The sequence below is a fragment of the Brachyhypopomus gauderio genome, unplaced genomic scaffold (assembly GCF_052324685.1).
Source record: "Brachyhypopomus gauderio isolate BG-103 unplaced genomic scaffold, BGAUD_0.2 sc77, whole genome shotgun sequence".
Lineage (NCBI taxonomy): Eukaryota > Metazoa > Chordata > Actinopteri > Gymnotiformes > Hypopomidae > Brachyhypopomus > Brachyhypopomus gauderio.
This window is the reverse complement of record NW_027506898.1, coordinates 1,288,742-1,305,156: the sequence shown is the minus strand read 5'-3', so window position 1 is coordinate 1,305,156 and position 16,415 is coordinate 1,288,742. Positions and strand designations below refer to the sequence as shown.

General features: G+C 40.2%; 21 non-coding genes across 21 annotated transcripts; all 21 read left to right on the top strand.

The window, feature by feature from the left end:
• Positions 1 to 106: 106 nt before the first annotated feature.
• trnaq-cug (transfer RNA glutamine (anticodon CUG)) lies at positions 107 to 178 on the top strand. Its single transcript has one exon. It is a non-coding gene; the product is annotated as a tRNA-Gln (tRNA).
• Positions 179 to 406: 228 nt separating this feature from the next.
• Positions 407 to 478, top strand: trnaq-cug (transfer RNA glutamine (anticodon CUG)). Its single transcript has one exon. It is a non-coding gene; the product is annotated as a tRNA-Gln (tRNA).
• A 393-nt stretch (positions 479 to 871) lies between these two features.
• Positions 872 to 943, top strand: trnaq-uug (transfer RNA glutamine (anticodon UUG)). Its single transcript has one exon. It is a non-coding gene; the product is annotated as a tRNA-Gln (tRNA).
• A 526-nt stretch (positions 944 to 1,469) lies between these two features.
• trnaq-cug (transfer RNA glutamine (anticodon CUG)) lies at positions 1,470 to 1,541 on the top strand. Its single transcript has one exon. It is a non-coding gene; the product is annotated as a tRNA-Gln (tRNA).
• Positions 1,542 to 1,768: 227 nt separating this feature from the next.
• On the top strand, positions 1,769 to 1,840 carry trnaq-cug (transfer RNA glutamine (anticodon CUG)). The gene has a single exon. It is a non-coding gene; the product is annotated as a tRNA-Gln (tRNA).
• A 526-nt stretch (positions 1,841 to 2,366) lies between these two features.
• Positions 2,367 to 2,438, top strand: trnaq-cug (transfer RNA glutamine (anticodon CUG)). Its single transcript has one exon. It is a non-coding gene; the product is annotated as a tRNA-Gln (tRNA).
• Positions 2,439 to 2,833: 395 nt separating this feature from the next.
• trnaq-uug (transfer RNA glutamine (anticodon UUG)) lies at positions 2,834 to 2,905 on the top strand. Its single transcript has one exon. It is a non-coding gene; the product is annotated as a tRNA-Gln (tRNA).
• An 826-nt stretch (positions 2,906 to 3,731) lies between these two features.
• trnaq-cug (transfer RNA glutamine (anticodon CUG)) lies at positions 3,732 to 3,803 on the top strand. Its single transcript has one exon. It is a non-coding gene; the product is annotated as a tRNA-Gln (tRNA).
• Positions 3,804 to 4,198: 395 nt separating this feature from the next.
• On the top strand, positions 4,199 to 4,270 carry trnaq-uug (transfer RNA glutamine (anticodon UUG)). Its single transcript has one exon. It is a non-coding gene; the product is annotated as a tRNA-Gln (tRNA).
• Positions 4,271 to 4,497: 227 nt separating this feature from the next.
• On the top strand, positions 4,498 to 4,569 carry trnaq-cug (transfer RNA glutamine (anticodon CUG)). The gene has a single exon. It is a non-coding gene; the product is annotated as a tRNA-Gln (tRNA).
• Positions 4,570 to 4,796: 227 nt separating this feature from the next.
• trnaq-cug (transfer RNA glutamine (anticodon CUG)) lies at positions 4,797 to 4,868 on the top strand. The gene has a single exon. It is a non-coding gene; the product is annotated as a tRNA-Gln (tRNA).
• Positions 4,869 to 5,095: 227 nt separating this feature from the next.
• On the top strand, positions 5,096 to 5,167 carry trnaq-cug (transfer RNA glutamine (anticodon CUG)). Its single transcript has one exon. It is a non-coding gene; the product is annotated as a tRNA-Gln (tRNA).
• A 228-nt stretch (positions 5,168 to 5,395) lies between these two features.
• On the top strand, positions 5,396 to 5,467 carry trnaq-cug (transfer RNA glutamine (anticodon CUG)). Its single transcript has one exon. It is a non-coding gene; the product is annotated as a tRNA-Gln (tRNA).
• Positions 5,468 to 5,860: 393 nt separating this feature from the next.
• Positions 5,861 to 5,932, top strand: trnaq-uug (transfer RNA glutamine (anticodon UUG)). Its single transcript has one exon. It is a non-coding gene; the product is annotated as a tRNA-Gln (tRNA).
• An 826-nt stretch (positions 5,933 to 6,758) lies between these two features.
• trnaq-cug (transfer RNA glutamine (anticodon CUG)) lies at positions 6,759 to 6,830 on the top strand. The gene has a single exon. It is a non-coding gene; the product is annotated as a tRNA-Gln (tRNA).
• A 393-nt stretch (positions 6,831 to 7,223) lies between these two features.
• trnaq-uug (transfer RNA glutamine (anticodon UUG)) lies at positions 7,224 to 7,295 on the top strand. The gene has a single exon. It is a non-coding gene; the product is annotated as a tRNA-Gln (tRNA).
• Positions 7,296 to 7,522: 227 nt separating this feature from the next.
• On the top strand, positions 7,523 to 7,594 carry trnaq-cug (transfer RNA glutamine (anticodon CUG)). The gene has a single exon. It is a non-coding gene; the product is annotated as a tRNA-Gln (tRNA).
• A 227-nt stretch (positions 7,595 to 7,821) lies between these two features.
• trnaq-cug (transfer RNA glutamine (anticodon CUG)) lies at positions 7,822 to 7,893 on the top strand. Its single transcript has one exon. It is a non-coding gene; the product is annotated as a tRNA-Gln (tRNA).
• A 688-nt stretch (positions 7,894 to 8,581) lies between these two features.
• trnaq-uug (transfer RNA glutamine (anticodon UUG)) lies at positions 8,582 to 8,653 on the top strand. The gene has a single exon. It is a non-coding gene; the product is annotated as a tRNA-Gln (tRNA).
• Positions 8,654 to 8,880: 227 nt separating this feature from the next.
• Positions 8,881 to 8,952, top strand: trnaq-cug (transfer RNA glutamine (anticodon CUG)). The gene has a single exon. It is a non-coding gene; the product is annotated as a tRNA-Gln (tRNA).
• Positions 8,953 to 9,179: 227 nt separating this feature from the next.
• trnaq-cug (transfer RNA glutamine (anticodon CUG)) lies at positions 9,180 to 9,251 on the top strand. The gene has a single exon. It is a non-coding gene; the product is annotated as a tRNA-Gln (tRNA).
• The last annotated feature ends 7,164 nt before the right edge of the window (positions 9,252 to 16,415 follow it).

Below are 16,415 nucleotides of genomic sequence, written 5' to 3'. Positions count from 1 at the left end.
GTCCTTGTCTGTAGTTGTTGCAACTTGCATCCTCTCAAGACAAGTCACTTTGAGCTTAACTTGGTCTGTGAACCCAGCAAAACAAGACTCAGAAGTGTCTCATGTAGGTTCCATGGTGTAATGGTTAGCACTCTGGACTCTGAATCCAGTAATCCGAGTTCGACTCTCGGTGGAACCTTTCTGCTACATGCTCTTTATCTGGGATTGTACCAGCTTTCATTGTTGAAGACTACTGTAAACAGAAAGTGTCTTTCAGTTGACCAAATCGAATACCTCAACTAAATATCTTGTTGCTGCAAGTCCTTGTCTGTAGTTGTTGCAACTTGCATCCTCTCAAGACAAGTCACTTTGAGCTTAACTTGGTCTGTGAACCCAGCAAAACAGAAGAATCAGAACTTATCTTTTAGGTTCCATGGTGTAATGGTTAGCACTCTGGACTCTGAATCCAGCAATCTGAGTTCAACTCTCAGTGGAACCTTTTGATTCATTAGTGTTGATTCCAGCTTGCAGGTCTTTTCTCCATGCAAGCTCTATCACATGCTTGTGGTCTATATAATTCCAGCATATTTCATGAATTGTTTTCAGAATTTTTACATGCTTGTTCTTGTGGCAAACAGCTTTCTGATTATCCTAGAATTGGTGAAGTCATTTAAATCCAAATATGCTAGGGTCTCAGGACAGGATGTTTTGCTATGTGTTCAGCAAAACAGTATTCACAAAAGCTAATTTCTTTGGTTGCGTGATGCAGTAGTAAGCACAACAGACTGAAATCAACGGCAGAGAAGTTGGAAACCTATTTGCTGGTTCCATGGTGTTAGCATTCTGGACTCTGAATCCAGCAACTCATTTGCTAGAAACAACTTTTGCTGTGGGTTCCATGGTGTAATGGTCAGCACTCTGGACTTTGAATCCAGTGATCCGAGTTCGACTATCGGTGGAACCTTTCTGCTACATGCTCTTTATCTGGGATTGTACCAGCTTTCATTGTTGAAGACTAGTGTAAACAGAAAGTGTCTTTCAGTTGACCAAATCGAATACCTCAACTAAACATCTTGTTGCTGGAAGTCCTTGTCTGTAGTTGTTGCAACCTGCATCCTCTCAAGACAAGTCACTTTGAGCTTAACTTGGTCTGTGAACCCAGCAAAACAAGACTCAGAAATGTCTAATGTAGGTTCCATGGTGTAATGTTTAGCACTCTGGACTCTGAATCCAGCAATCCGAGTTCGACTTTCGGTGGAACCTTTCTGCTACATGCTCTTTATCTGGGATTGTACCAGCTTTCATTGTTGAAGACTACTGTAAACAGAAAGTGTCTTTCAGTTGACCAAATCGAATACCTCAACTAAATATCTTGTTGCTGGAAGTCCTTGTCTGTAGTTGTTGCAACATGCATTCTCCCATGACAAATCACTTTGAGCTTAACTTGGTCTGTGAACCGAGCAAAACAAGACTCAGAAGTGTCTAACGTAGGTTCCATGGTGTAATGGTTAGCACGCTGGATTCTGAATCCAGCAATCCGAGTTCGACTCTCGGTGGAACCTTTCTGCTACATGCTCTTTATCTGGGATTGTACCAGCTTTCATTGTTGAAGACTAGTGTAAACAGAAAGTGTCTTTCAGTTGACCAAATCGAATACCTCAACTAAATATCTTGTTGCTGGAAGTCCTTGTCTGTAGTTGTTGCAACTTGCATCCTCTCAAGACAAGTCACTTTGAGCTTAACTTGGTCTGTGAACCCAGCAAAACAAGACTCAGAAGTGTCTCATGTAGGTTCCATGGTGTAATGGTTAGCACTCTGGACTCTGAATCCAGTGATCCGAGTTCGACTCTCGGTGGAACCTTTCTGCTATTGCTCTTTATCTGGGATTGTACCAGCTTTCATTGTTGAAGACTACTGTAAACAGAAAGTGTCTTTCAGTTGACCAAATCAAATACCTCAACTAATTATCTTGTTGCTGGAAGTCCTTGTCTGTAGTTGTTGCAACATGCATTCTCCCATGACAAGTCACTTTGAGCTTAACTTGGTCTGTGAACCCAGCAAAACAAGACTCAGAAGTGTCTCATGTAGGTTCCATGGTGTAATGGTTTGCACTCTGGACTCTGAATCCAGCAATCCGAGTTCGACTCTCGGTGGAACCTTTCTGCTACATGCTCTTTATCTGGGATTGTACCAGCTTTCATTGTTGAAGACTACTGTAAACAGAAAGTGTCTTTCAGTTGACCAAATCGAATACCTCAACTAAATATCTTGTTGCTGCAAGTCCTTGTCTGTAGTTGTTGCAACTTGCATCCTCTCAAGACAAGTCACTTTGAGCTTAACTTGGTCTGTGAACCCAGCAAAACAGAAGAATCAGAACTTATCTTTTAGGTTCCATGGTGTAATGGTTAGCACTCTGGACTCTGAATCCAGCAATCTGAGTTCAACTCTCAGTGGAACCTTTTGATTCATTAGTGTTGATTCCAGCTTGCAGGTCTTTTCTCCATGCAAGCTCTATCACATGCTTGCGGTATATATAATTCCAGCATATTTCATGAATTGTTTTCAGAATTTTTACATGCTTGTTCTTGTGGCAAACAGCTTTCTGATTATCCTAGAATTGGTGAAGTCATTTAAATCCAAATATGCTAGGGTCTCAGGACAGGATGTTTTGCTATGTGTTCAGCAAAACAGTATTCACAAAAGCTAATTTCTTTGGTTGCGTGATGCAGTGGTAAGCACAACAGACTCTGAAATCAACGGCAGAGAAGTTGGAAACCTATTTGCTGGTTCCATGGTGTTAGCATTCTGGACTCTGAATCCAGCAACTCATTTTCTAGAAACACCTTTTGCTGTGGGTTCCATGGTGTAATGGTCAGCACTCTGGACTTTGAATCCAGTGATCCGAGTTCGACTCTCGGTGGAACCTTTCTGCTACATGCTCTTTATCTGGGATTGTACCAGCTTTCATTGTTGAAGACTACTGTAAACAGAAAGTGTCTTTCAGTTGACCAAATCAAATACCTCAACTAATTATCTTGTTGCTGGAAGTCCTTGTCTGTAGTTGTTGCAACATGCATTCTCCCATGACAAGTCACTTTGAGCTTAACTTGGTCTGTGAACCCAGCAAAACAAGACTCAGAAGTGTCTAACGTAGGTTCCATGGTGTAATGGTTAGCACGCTGGACTCTGAATCCAGCAATCCAAGTTCGACTCTCGGTGGAACCTTTCTGCTACATGCTCTTTATCAGGGGTTGTACCAGCTTTCGTTGTTGAAGACTAGTGTAAACAGAAAGTGTCTTTCAGTTGACCAAATCGAATACCTCAACTAAACATCTTGTTGCTGGAAGTCCTTGTCTGTAGTTGTTGCAACCTGCATCCTCTCAAGACAAGTCACTTTGAGCTTAACTTGGTCTGTGAACCCAGCAAAACAAGACTCAGAAATGTCTAATGTAGGTTCCATGGTGTAATGTTTAGCACTCTGGACTCTGAATCCAGCAATCCGAGTTCGACTCTCGGTGGAACCTTTCTGCTACATGCTCTTTATCTGGGATTGTACCAGCTTTCATTGTTGAAGACTAGTGTAAACAGAAAGTGTCTTTCAGTTGACCAAATCGAATACCTCAACTAAATATCTTGTTGCTGGAAGTCCTTGTCTGTAGTTGTTGCAACTTGCATCCTCTCAAGACAAGTCACTTTGAGCTTAACTTGGTCTGTGAACCCAGCAAAACAGAAGAATCAGAACTTATCTTTTAGGTTCCATGGTGTAATGGTTAGCACTCTGGACTCTGAATCCAGCAATCTGAGTTCAACTCTCAGTGGAACCTTTTGATTCATTAGTGTTGATTCCAGCTTGCAGGTCTTTTCTCCATGCAAGCTCTATCACATGCTTGCGGTCTATATAATTCCAGCATATTTCATGAATTGTTTTCAGAATTTTTACATGCTTGTTCTTGTGGCAAACAGCTTTCTGATTATCCTAGAATTGGTGAAGTCATTTAAATCCAAATATGCTAGGGTCTCAGGACAGGATGTTTTGCTATGTGTTCAGCAAAACAGTATTCACAAAAGCTAATTTCTTTGGTTGCGTGATGCAGTAGTAAGCACAACAGACTCTGAAATCAACGGCAGAGAAGTTGGAAACCTATTTGCTGGTTCCATGGTGTTAGCATTCTGGACTCTGAATCCAGCAACTCATTTGCTAGAAACAACTTTTGCTGTGGGTTCCATGGTGTAATGGTCAGCACTCTGGACTTTGAATCCAGTGATCCGAGTTCGACTCTCGGTGGAACCTTTCTGCTACATGCTCTTTATCTGGGATTGTACCAGCTTTCATTGTTGAAGACTACTGTAAACAGAAAGTGTCTTTCAGTTGACCAAATCAAATACCTCAACTAATTATCTTGTTGCTGGAAGTCCTTGTCTGTAGTTGTTGCAACATGCATTCTCCCATGACAAGTCACTTTGAGCTTAACTTGGTCTGTGAACCCAGCAAAACAAGACTCAGAAGTGTCTCATGTAGGTTCCATGGTGTAATGGTTAGCACTCTGGACTCTGAATCCAGCAATCCGAGTTCGACTCTCGGTGGAACCTTTCTGCTACATGCTCTTTATCTGGGATTGTACCAGCTTTCATTGTTGAAGACTACTGTAAACAGAAAGTGTCTTTCAGTTGACCAAATCGAATACCTCAACTAAATATCTTGTTGCTGGAAGTCCTTGTCTGTAGTTGTTGCAACATGCATTCTCCCATGACAAATCACTTTGAGCTTAACTTGGTCTGTGAACCGAGCAAAACAAGACTCAGAAGTGTCTAACGTAGGTTCCATGGTGTAATGGTTAGCACGCTGGATTCTGAATCCAGCAATCCGAGTTCGACTCTCGGTGGAACCTTTCTGCTATATGCTCTTTATCTGGGATTGTACCAGCTTTCATTGTTGAAGACTAGTGTAAACAGAAAGTGTCTTTCAGTTGACCAAATCGAATACCTCAACTAAATATCTTGTTGCTGGAAGTCCTTGTCTGTAGTTGTTGCAACTTGCATCCTCTCAAGACAAGTCACTTTGAGCTTAACTTGGTCTGTGAACCCAGCAAAACAAGACTCAGAAGTGTCTCATGTAGGTTCCATGGTGTAATGGTTAGCACTCTGGACTCTGAATCCAGTAATCCGAGTTCGACTCTCGGTGGAACCTTTCTGCTACATGCTCTTTATCTGGGATTGTACCAGCTTTCATTGTTGAAGACTACTGTAAACAGAAAGTGTCTTTCAGTTGACCAAATCGAATACCTCAACTAAATATCTTGTTGCTGCAAGTCCTTGTCTGTAGTTGTTGCAACTTGCATCCTCTCAAGACAAGTCACTTTGAGCTTAACTTGGTCTGTGAACCCAGCAAAACAGAAGAATCAGAACTTATCTTTTAGGTTCCATGGTGTAATGGTTAGCACTCTGGACTCTGAATCCAGCAATCTGAGTTCAACTCTCAGTGGAACCTTTTGATTCATTAGTGTTGATTCCAGCTTGCAGGTCTTTTCTCCATGCAAGCTCTATCACATGCTTGTGGTCTATATAATTCCAGCATATTTCATGAATTGTTTTCAGAATTTTTACATGCTTGTTCTTGTGGCAAACAGCTTTCTGATTATCCTAGAATTGGTGAAGTCATTTAAATCCAAATATGCTAGGGTCTCAGGACAGGATGTTTTGCTATGTGTTCAGCAAAACAGTATTCACAAAAGCTAATTTCTTTGGTTGCGTGATGCAGTAGTAAGCACAACAGACTGAAATCAACGGCAGAGAAGTTGGAAACCTATTTGCTGGTTCCATGGTGTTAGCATTCTGGACTCTGAATCCAGCAACTCATTTGCTAGAAACAACTTTTGCTGTGGGTTCCATGGTGTAATGGTCAGCACTCTGGACTTTGAATCCAGTGATCCGAGTTCGACTATCGGTGGAACCTTTCTGCTACATGCTCTTTATCTGGGATTGTACCAGCTTTCATTGTTGAAGACTAGTGTAAACAGAAAGTGTCTTTCAGTTGACCAAATCGAATACCTCAACTAAACATCTTGTTGCTGGAAGTCCTTGTCTGTAGTTGTTGCAACCTGCATCCTCTCAAGACAAGTCACTTTGAGCTTAACTTGGTCTGTGAACCCAGCAAAACAAGACTCAGAAATGTCTAATGTAGGTTCCATGGTGTAATGTTTAGCACTCTGGACTCTGAATCCAGCAATCCGAGTTCGACTTTCGGTGGAACCTTTCTGCTACATGCTCTTTATCTGGGATTGTACCAGCTTTCATTGTTGAAGACTACTGTAAACAGAAAGTGTCTTTCAGTTGACCAAATCGAATACCTCAACTAAATATCTTGTTGCTGGAAGTCCTTGTCTGTAGTTGTTGCAACATGCATTCTCCCATGACAAGTCACTTTGAGCTTAACTTGGTCTGTGAACCGAGCAAAACAAGACTCAGAAGTGTCTAACGTAGGTTCCATGGTGTAATGGTTAGCACGCTGGACTCTGAATCCAGCAATCCGAGTTTGACTCTCGGTGGAACCTTTCTGCTACATGCTCTTTATTTGGGATTGTACCAGCTTTCATTGTTGAAGACTAGTGTAAACAGAAAGTGTCTTTCAGTTGACCAAATCGAATACCTCAACTAAATATCTTGTTGCTGGAAGTCCTTGTCTGTAGTTGTTGCAACTTGCATCCTCTCAAGACAAGTCACTTTGAGCTTAACTTGGTCTGTGAACCCAGCAAAACAGAAGAATCAGAACTTATCTTTTAGGTTCCATGGTGTAATGGTTAGCACTCTGGACTCTGAATCCAGCAATCTGAGTTCAACTCTCAGTGGAACCTTTTGATTCATTAGTGTTGATTCCAGCTTGCAGGTCTTTTCTCCATGCAAGCTCTATCACATGCTTGCGGTCTATATAATTCCAGCATATTTCATGAATTGTTTTCAGAATTTTTACATGCTTGTTCTTGTGGCAAACAGCTTTCTGATTATTCTAGAATTGGTGAAGTCATTTAAATCCAAATATGCTAGGGTCTCAGGACAGGATGTTTTGCTATGTGTTCAGCAAAACAGTATTCACAAAAGCTAATTTCTTTGGTTGCGTGATGCAGTAGTAAGCACAACAGACTGAAATCAACGGCAGAGAAGTTGGAAACCTATTTGCTGGTTCCATGGTGTTAGCATTCTGGACTCTGAATCCAGCAACTCATTTGCTAGAAACAACTTTTGCTGTGGGTTCCATGGTGTAATGGTCAGCACTCTGGACTTTGAGTCCAGTGATCCGAGTTCGACTCTCGGTGGAACCTTTCTGCTACATGCTCTTTATCTGGGATTGTACCAGCTTTCATTGTTGAAGACTACTGTAAACAGAAAGTGTCTTTCAGTTGACCAAATCAAATACCTCAACTAATTATCTTGTTGCTGGAAGTCCTTGTCTGTAGTTGTTGCAACATGCATTCTCCCATGACAAGTCACTTTGAGCTTAACTTGGTCTGTGAACCGAGCAAAACAAGACTCAGAAGTGTCTAAAGTAGGTTCCATGGTGTAATGGTTAGCACTCTGGACTCTGAATCCAGCAATCCGAGTTCGACTCTCGGTGGAACCTTTCTGCTACATGCTCTTTATCTGGGATTGTACCAGCTTTCATTGTTGAAGACTAGTGTAAACAGAAAGTGTCTTTCAGTTGACCAAATCGAATACCTCAACTAAACATCTTGTTGCTGGAAGTCCTTGTCTGTAGTTGTTGCAACTTGCATCCTCTCAAGACAAGTCACTTTGAGCTTAACTTGGTCTGTGAACCCAGCAAAACAAGACTCAGAAGTGTGTCATGTAGGTTCCATGGTGTAATGGTTAGCACTCTGGACTCTGAATCCAGTAATCTGAGTTCGACTCTCGGTGGAACCTTTCTGCTACATGCTCTTTATCAGGGGTTGTGCCAGCTTTCGTTGTTGAAGACTACTGTAAACAGAAAGTGTCTTTCAGTTGACCAAATCGAATACCTCAACTAAATATCTTGTTGCTGGAAGTCCTTGTCTGTAGTTGTTGCAACTTGCATCCTCTCAAGACAAGTCACTTTGAGCTTAACTTGGTCTGTGAACCCAGCAAAACAGAAGAATCAGAACTTATCTTTTAGGTTCCATGGTGTAATGGTTAGGACTCTGAATCCAGCAATCTGAGTTCAACTCTCAGTGGAACCTTTTGATTCATTAATGTTGATTCCAGCTTGCAGGTCTTTTCTCCATGCAAGCTCTATCACATGCTTGCGGTCTATATAATTCCAGCATATTTCATGAATTGTTTTCAGAATTTTTACATGCTTATTCTTGTGGCAAACAGCTTTCTGATTATCCTAGAATTGGTGAAGTCATTTAAATCCAAATATGCTAGGGTCTCAGGACAGGATGTTTTGCTATGTGTTCAGCAAAACAGTATTCACAAAAGCTAATTTCTTTGGTTGCGTGATGCAGTAGTAAGCACAACAGACTCTGAAATCAACGGCAGAGAAGTTGGAAACCTATTTGCTGGTTCCATGGTGTTAGCATTCTGGACTCTGAATCCAGCAACTCATTTGCTAGAAACAACTTTTGCTGTGGGTTCCATGGTGTAATGTTCAGCACTCTGGACTTTGAATCCAGTGATCCGAGTTCGACTCTCGGTGGAACCTTTCTGCTACATGCTCTTTATCTGGGATTGTACCAGCTTTCATTGTTGAAGACTACTGTAAACAGAAAGTGTCTTTCAGTTGACCAAATCAAATACCTCAACTAATTATCTTGTTGCTGGAAGTCCTTGTCTGTAGTTGTTGCAACCTGCATTCTCCCATGACAAGTCACTTTGAGCTTAACTTGGTCTGTGAACCCAGCAAAACAAGACTCAGAAGTGTCTAATGTAGGTTCCATGGTGTAATGGTTAGCACTCTGGACTCTGAATCCAGCAATCCGAGTTCGACTCTCGGTGGAACCTTTCTGCTACATGCTCTTTATCTGGGATTGTACCAGCTTTCATTGTTGAAGACTAGTGTAAACAGAAAGTGTCTTTCAGTTGACCAAATCGAATACCTCAACTAAACATCTTGTTGCTGGAAGTCCTTGTCTGTAGTTGTTGCAACTTGCATCCTCTCAAGACAAGTCACTTTGAGCTTAACTTGGTCTGTGAACCCAGCAAAACAAGACTCAGAAGTGTCTCATGTAGGTTCCATGGTGTAATGGTTAGCACTCTGGACTCTGAATCCAGTGATCCGAGTTCGACTCTCGGTGGAACCTTTCTGCTACATGCTCTTTATCTGGGATTGTACCAGCTTTCATTGTTGAAGACTACTGTAAACAGAAAGTGTCTTTCAGTTGACCAAATCAAATACCTCAACTAATTATCTTGAACCCAGCAAAACAGAAGAATCAGAATTTTTCTTGTAGGTTCCATGTTGTAATGGTTAGCACTCTGGACTCTGAATCCAGCAATCTGAGTTCAACTCTCAGTGGAACCTTTTTGATTCATTAGTCTTGATTCCAGCTTGCAGGTCTTTTCTCCATGCAAGCTCTATCACATGGTTGCGGTCTATATAAGTCCAGCATATTTTACATGCTTGTTCTTGTGGCAAACAGCTTTCTGATTATCCTAGAATTGGTGAAGTCATTTAAATCCAAATATGCTAGGGTGAGGGTGTTTTGCAATGTGTTCAGCAAAACAGTAGTGTCAAAAAAACATGGTGTCAATTTTCACTGCTATGCAGATGACACTCAACTTTACATATCAGCCAAACCTGATGACAAACTCAATTTAGGAAAAATTGAGGCCTGTGTAAGAGATATTAAATGCGGGATGTCTCTAAACTTCCTCCAACTTAATGAGGACAAAATAGAAGTTCTCCTCCTGGGCCCTAAGGCCTGCAAGTAAGCACAACAGACTCTGAAATCAACAGCAGAGAAGTTGGAAAACTATTTGCTGGTTCCATGGTGTTAGAATTCTGTACTCTGAATCCAGCAACTCATTTGTTAGAAAAGCTTTTTCGGGGGGGGGGGGGGGGGGGGGGCGAACGTAACACTCAAATGGGCGGTGAACGTAACACTCGTCTGAAAATAAAATTTTTCGGTTTAAAATATAGTCTCCCGTTAAAATTTTTTGCCATTTGGGTCCGTGTCCAGTTAATCAGGAATGTGATTGGGTCCGGACAGGACGGCGTTCGGGTCCGGATTCGGACCGCGGTCCACCATTTGGTGATACCTGGTCTATGGTGTAATGGTCAGCACTTTGAATCCAGTGATCTGAGTTCGACTCTCTGTGGAACCTGTAGTGGAACTACATGCTCTTTATCTGGGATACGTGGTCTATTATTCAGTCCCACCAGGATTTCGCGGGCCTTTTTTTTTATTGTTGCGGGCTAAAATTTTTGATGTTGCGGGTGTTTTTCAAGAAAATTGCGATGGAAGTTGCAGTGTGTTTTTGCTTTTTTGTGAGTACATTACAATAGGGAGTAAATGTTGTATGGTTTCCTCTATTTAGTAGTCCATTTTAATTATCTATTTACCTATTTATTCAGGGTTGCCAACTTTTCAAGATCGCTTGAAGTGACATTTGAACCTGGAGGGGGTGGCGAATGGGGGGTGGGGGGGAGGGCGGAGTTAGCGAACGTAAGTTGTTACCGGGCGGCCTGTAAAATGGACACAAATTAAGTATTATATTGAGATCGATCGCCAGTGGTTGGCGCCAGAGCGAACTAGTAACTCATAGATATGGATCAGAGATAAATAAATAAACTTTATCTCTGACTTTAAACTTTATCTCAGTTTAAAGTTTAAACTTATAAACTTTATCTCAGACCCTCGCCGCTTGCATGAGCTGCAGTGACTTCGCGGGCTACCGTTGCATTGTGGGGAATGTAGTGTTTGTGCGTGCAAAACACCATCGGGCGGCTGTGGCCTGCGGGCCGGTTCTAATAGTAATTAAATATCATCCAGGGGGCCATAGATAATCAATTCGCGGGTCGGATCTGGACAGTTTATCCCCGCTTTCATGTAGTGTACCGGGATACTGCTTTTCTTTTTGCCGTTATTTTCGTCGCTCATGCTGCTTTCAGTCTGCTCCCCTTGAACGTATATACGGAAGTAAGGCGGGAGTTTGTCGACGTCACATCAAGACGACATCAGTGATTGGTCAAATTTGCGGGAAAGTTGCGGTGATTGGCTGAAGTTGCAACACCGCCCTGAATTCGCGGGGTTTGCTTGAAGTTGCGTTGAAGTTGCAAATCGCAACATCGCGACTTTCTGGAGGGTCTGATTATTAGTGAATTCCTGTTACAAGTGAGGTTAAAAAAATGAACAAGGATGACTAAAAAGTAAATTCCTCTGTTAAATTGGCAACCCTGCACATCACTTCTGAAGCTGTATAACCAGGGCTTAATTTGAGGATCAGGGAACTCTAATTTTGAATTATTTCAACAATTTACGCTCGCCACCCCCGATCAACAATTTAAGCTTGGATACTATTTAAGCTTGGATACTATATCATTTAGGCCTATCAGAACCTTACAAGACCCAGAAACAGAGAATAAAAGAAGGAATACGTTTAGGTGAAAATTACGTTTGTCTCTACACAGAAAAAAGTAGCCAAAGACAATTAAATAATTAAAAAATATACATATAAATACATATAAAAATATTTTTTATCGTTTGCTTTAATATACTGTACAGAGTAGATACTACGATCGGTTTGGACACCTACATATAGCCTAGGGATCATTTTTGTCGGGAATCGGCGAGTATTTACATGTATTTGATAGCGGCGTAACATCTGTACGCATGAGTAACATGAGTAACATGGCGCGTAACGTGTAACATGAGTACGCATTTCAGTGCATAGTTTTGCGTATGATTTAATACGCATGGGGAATGAGACCGGTGTTCTGTCGAATTTTCCTACCTTGTCAATATTTCCTACCGTGAACGAGGGAATCGCGTATTTGTAGACGTATCTCTGTAGAGTTTTAAAAGGTAGGATAATCTTTAAATTAAGTTTTATTTTGCGTATTCATGTATTGTTATTAATATTAATAAAAGCAAATTGGATTGTTTACATCTTTGTATGAACATGTTTTTAGGCTGTGTGTCATTATAAACCAGCATTAAGTTCATTAACTCTATAGTTAGGGAATTTCGACAGCCTAAATGTCATTATAAAACATCATTAAGCCACCAAAATCATGACGTAATAGTGACTTGCGCATGCGCAGTAAGCCTAGGTAGGAATTTTCGACGGGTAGGGAAATTCAACAGAACACCTGGTTGGTCGAACTGGTTTATTCTAGAAGCAGATTCTTGTACTGTATCTTCACTCCCAGCCTTAATTCCTACAAATTTATCCTTGTCTATTGCTGATTTTACGCCATGCCCCATGGTCAGGGGTGTAAAAAATATGGATCTAATTCGAAGGCATTTTGGTTTTGATAAATTATCTAATTTAGGCCCTATTTGTGATAACCACTCATTTATCCCTGCAAAACTGGACCACACTTTCAAAGATTGGCAAAGGAAAGGCATTGAAAGATTCATGGACTTATACATCAATGACCTATTTGCTTCATTCAATGACCTTTTGCATTAATTTCAGTTATCAATCAATCAATCAAAGTTTATTTGTATAGCGCTTTTCACAACACATGTTGTCACAAAGCGCCTTACAGGATTTAAAAGGTTAACAATACTACGGGTCCAGAACCCTAATGAGCAAGCCAAGGGCGACAGTGGCGAGGAAAAACTCCCTAAGATAGTGGGGAATAGGAAGAAACCTCGGGAGAACCAAGACTCAAAAGGGAACCCATCCTCCATTGGGCGGCCCGTTAACACACAGATTACACAAAATACAGACAAATACACAAGTCACACACAAATCACACAATCAGACTAAGTAAAGGTAAAAATGAAAGTTCTGGGTTATGATATTGTCACTGTAAATGTCTGTTGATGAACGCCAGGCTTTCATTCCGTGTCGGAGCAGCGATGCTGGTATTGTAGGCTCCGACTGCAATGTTACTCTCCAGGTGAACCTCGGAGAAAAGATACGAGATGTAGTAAATATGTAACAGATTAATCAAAGTTATCATCAACATCTTTTTATCGATACCTTCAAATCAGAAACTTCATACGTAGTAATTGTTCTAGCTTTCCTACTCTTCCGTCCAAAAACACCTGGGAAGAAATTCTTGAACTTCCACAGCCTAGTAAAATCTTAATATCAAGAATCTACAACCTAATTAATAATAATTATAAGGGATGGATGGATCAACTGCAAAAAGATTGGAGCACAGAGCTAGCTGTAGATTTACCTGATACAACTTGGAAAGCTGGTCTGAGTTTAATTAATAAGACATCCTCATGTCCTAGACTTAATCTAATCCAGTTTAAAGTTATACATAAAATGCATTGTTGCAAGACTAATCTGGCCAAAATCTATGGTGGGGTTGATGAATTTTGCGATCAATGTCATGTTGCTAAAGCAGATCTTACACATATGTTCTGGAGTTGCCCAGCACTATCAAAGAGCCATTACTTTTGCTTCACCTTTGGCAAGAAGAAGGATACTGCTTAATTGAAAATCACCTAATCCCCCATCAACCTCACAGTGGCTGTGATCTAATGCTTTTCCTTAAATTGGAAAATGAATAAATAAATTGGAATTGGAGAAGATTAAGTTCTCTTCAAAAAAAATCACATAAATTCTATATTTGGGACCCTGTGATACTGTACTATGAAAAACTAGAATCTTCCTGACATATAATACTCCCTATTGATGATTGTACTCTTGGACATGTTAAAACTGCTAGACCTTAATGAAAAAGCCTTGAATATCTCTACACCTCACAATTTATAACAGTGGAGGGTTGTTTTTTTTTTTTCTTGGCATTTATGCTTGTTTTTGTCTTATGTAAGCACAGAAAAAGAGTGGGAGTCATGCAACTATGTATAAAAACTGTGATGTTATGCTCTAATAAAAAATTATTCTTAATAAAAAAAACAATTCTAACTGAATCAGGAAATGTATTGGTCGATTCATGGATCGAACACCTGTTGTGAATTTTGCTGTTAAGCTCCTTGTTAGAGAACAGAAAAGTACAGAAACATTGGTACACTGAAAACACTTGGACATGTGCATTCAAATGTTTAGAGAAGGTCACATTAAATTCACTTGTAAAGGTTCGAGTGCGTTACAAGTTCATCCTGAAATTTCACACGAAATCCAAATATCCCTTATTTTTGTGAGTAGTGGACATAAGATATGAGGTAACTGCAGTGCACTTAGCTAAACATTGACATGTTAAAAACTGTAGTGAAGAACACAAAGTTTCCAGAAAAACAGAACAGCTCAAACAGAGGTGCTTTAGCAGTTGTGCAAAGTGCTTCTGAATTAATAGCTCTACCAAATTAATACCTTTTCATTAAGAAGCACCTTGCTTGCTCAACTGATGGACCTCAGTCTGAAATGTTTTTTCCTCTGGAAATTAGTACATTTCACTACAACCTTTAATGTCATTACACTGTGAAAGAAATGAGCCTTTCGCAGTGTTGTATAAAGTATTAGAGACCCATACTTGAGTAAAAGTACAAGTACTCTATCAAAAATTTTACTTGAGTAGAAGTTGAAGTGTTCTTTAAAAACTTTACTTAAGTAGAAGTACAGAAGTATTCAGCATTTTTTGTACTTAAGTATTGCAAGTTATTGTAGTTTATTCTGAAATTTATTACTCAAGTACTGAAAGTAAAAAGTACAAGTACTGTGTTTTGAATTAATTAAAGAAAGCCATCAAAGTTTGATTATCAATTATTTTTATATATCACTTACAAATCAAAGATGTCAAAGACAAATACAAGTGGTCTGTATGTATAAACAAGTAGCAACTTAAAAAACTGGGCTTAACACTTCGTACACAAAAAACAGATAACAGATAATTAGGTTAGTTAGCTAAGATATCTAACCTAACTGTGTCTTCTGTGCGTTATATGTATAACTTACATTGATGTGGGGTGGTCTTTCCTCTCACCCTCACCGCCACGATCACTCGATGTTAAAGGTGTGGAAAGTGCCAATATATGTACATTAAAACGCCAACAAGCTTATTATGCAGCACTTATGCTGCTCTTCTGCTGTTACCATCTCTTTTAATAAGATAAAAAGCAAATTATTTGGAATAATTTCGAGTATATGTGTATTTGTATAAATATTTAAACTAAGCTGAAGGTGCTGGAAAATACTAAAAATGGACCTTCAAAGTGCCATACAAGTGCATGAATTCCACCTTGTAATTTCGCAGAGGTGAGAGGTGCACGACCTCGCGACGCGACCGCGTGCGTGGCCAACGCACATGGGCGGAGCCACCGCGATTGCATCATTTTTGCCTCGCGGACTCTTGCGGCAGTCACGACGTGTCAAGTAAACGTAAATTACGAAGCTCAAGTGTTCAGTGAAGGCAGCAGCAGGGTAAACGAGACGCGACCGGAGCATGCGCAGTTTTCTCACAAGACAGCCTGAACGCTTGACCCGGTGACAGCGCCAGCTAACATGTTTATAATTGTAACGAGTAACTATACAGCACGTAAAAAATGTATCGGAGTAAAAGTATTAAACTGATGGAAAATATGTAGTGAAGTAAAAGTGGAAGTAGGAAAAAAAAATAATACTCCAGTAAAGTACAGATACAGCACTTAAGTACTTAAGTATGGTAGCGAAGTAGTTCTACTTCGTTACTATACAACTCTGGTAACTATACAGCATGTAAAAAATGTATCGGAGTAAAAGTATTAAACTGATGGAAAATATGTAGTGAAGTAAAAGTGGAAGTAGGAGAAAAAAAATTATACTCCAGTAAAGTACAGATACAGCATTTTAGTACTTAAGTACGGTAGCGAAGTAGTTCTACTTCGTTACTATACAACTCTGGCCTTTCGTAGCCTTTATATGAGCTGATCAGATGTTTAACTTCTGCTATATAAAAGGCAAATTTTCATACACGTGTAGAAAGTAACAGTCACACACACCTATAAATGGTATTATGCAAATTGCAGGTCTCTAGCTGGCAACCTGTTAGGTGCAATATAGCAGCAAAAACTACACTGTGAAGCCTCCAGTACCAGAGCTGTGCCTCATTTACTAAAGTCACATAGGGTGACAGTGTCTTTATGTACTACTCACCAACATTTCTCACCGATTGCATACAAGTACTTTTAATCATGATACAACAATAGATGTGTCTGACTGGCAACGTATCATCTTAAACCCATCTGTAGTCCAACTCCTTTTCTTTCTCATTTACTTGCACTATAATAAACCTTTTAAAAGCAACGAGTGTGTCATAGATGAAATCATAGCATCACAAACACCTGCTAATCCCATGCAAGTTAAAAAGACTTTCCACTGAAGTGTTGTTAAAATCCCACTTG